Source organism: Aptenodytes forsteri, unplaced genomic scaffold (genome assembly GCF_000699145.1).
Source record: "Aptenodytes forsteri isolate BGI_AS27 unplaced genomic scaffold, ASM69914v1 Scaffold143, whole genome shotgun sequence".
Lineage (NCBI taxonomy): Eukaryota > Metazoa > Chordata > Aves > Sphenisciformes > Spheniscidae > Aptenodytes > Aptenodytes forsteri.
The window spans coordinates 2256032-2257885 of record NW_008794951.1 but is presented as its reverse complement, the minus strand read 5'-3'; positions in this window follow the sequence as shown (position 1 = coordinate 2257885).

Below are 1854 nucleotides of genomic sequence, written 5' to 3'. Positions count from 1 at the left end.
AGGTTTCAGAAAAATATTGAAATTTTAACAATGTTTAAAAATAGAAGAGCATGAGAATTCATGCTTTAAAAATGATTTTTAAATTTGTATTTTATATTGTTTTATCTATCTGTCTTTGCAAGCAGTCTTCAGGTTAAAGATACTTCTAACAGGTTACAGTACATTTCCTCTGTATGTAAATTTGATTGGATAATAGAAATTCATAAACAACCCATAATATTCTTTGAAAGCTAAGCTTTAAACTTCATTTTGTGTCCATTCACAAATAAATTCGGTCTAAAACAGAAAGTGGGATCTATGCCATTTTGACATCGACTCATTTTGCAAGGCTTAGGCAGCTAGACATCATTTTAAAGGAAATATTAACTTATATTACATATGTATATTTTTTGTCAGTTGTCTCTCAGTTCTTGAGGTATATTATTTTAATCATTCCATGCCTTAATATGCTTGCAATACAAGAATCTCCCCAAATGGGTGAATACAAAAAGGCTTCCTGTTTTTAGACTTCAGAAATTAAACATTCGGCTGTGGTAGCCAAAAACCATAGATTATCTAAAGGATCATGATAAAATATAATTATTTTACTAAGTCATGGGGTAACAACACTCAAAACTACTCAAAACTAGATCTGCCTAACTCATTTTACATAAATAAATACTCTCATGTCTAAAAGTACTGCCTATATTGTTTTTCACACCACTGCATTTAATAGAACTGCTGAGAGGACTGTATATATGATTTTAAACTTAAGTTGATTTTTCTTACTCTTGAAGGAGTGTTTCTTTGTGAAAGCAGTTCTTACAGCTTTGTTTTCAACCAGCTAAAAATGTTTTATATATTTACCTTAACCTGTTGTCCTCCACATTCTATTGTCCTAATTGTACTGTTTTCTGATTTGTATTTATGTCTTGAGACAGTAACTTTTTGAATAAAAATAAACCTACAGTATGTTGTATGTTTGATCTTTTTAAATCGGGGTTAGGGGAGGACAGTGAAGAAAGGGGTATGAGTAATGCAAATGTTATGTTTATAGAAATCAAAATCTTTTTCCATGTCTTTTAAGTGTTTGTCTCAGAGTTGGGATAATGTATGAAAAACTGCACTGTTTTATATTTGTAATAAATTGTACAAGTTTTTAAAATGTGAATAAAGCACTAATTGGGTAATAATTTAAAGTAGAAAAGTTAATGCAATCATGATTGTGTTAAATATGCTTTAATTTGAGATAAACTTGTTAAAAGAATTAGTGTAAATACAGAGTAAGCTTTTCAAGAGGTTTAGTACCTGCAAATAAAATTTTTAAAATTTGTATAGAACTTTTACATGCCAAGAAATCAATGGTTAATTATTTTTGTGTTATGTTTTTTAAAGGTGTATCGATAGCCTTTCTGTTGGTTTCTTTTTCCTATTATCTGACATTATTCAGAATGCTTTTGATGCAGGCATTGGAGATACTGTATATAGTCCAATCGAAATACCACTAAAAGTGTACGCTACTCTCCATTTCTTACATTTATCATACATCTGATAAACATTCTAAGCTTAATTGGCAAGACAGCAAGGAAATCGGGGGAAAAAGCCTAAACATCTCTTTGCCTCCCACTCCCCTCTCCTCAACTACTGAGTGGCTCTCGCCATGTGTTGAAAACTCCTTTCTGTTACAAGGCTTTTTAAAGGAGTCATTTTAAAATCTTAGAGATCATACTTTTAATCCTTGCTACTGTAACTTTGGATGGGTTTTTTTTTATTACTATTATTACAAATGTTCATTCCTGTCTCCTAAATCCTGCTGTAAGTTCAGTAGTATCTTGTGGAAAATGGTTTTAGTATGTTCTAAGGTTATAACACAAG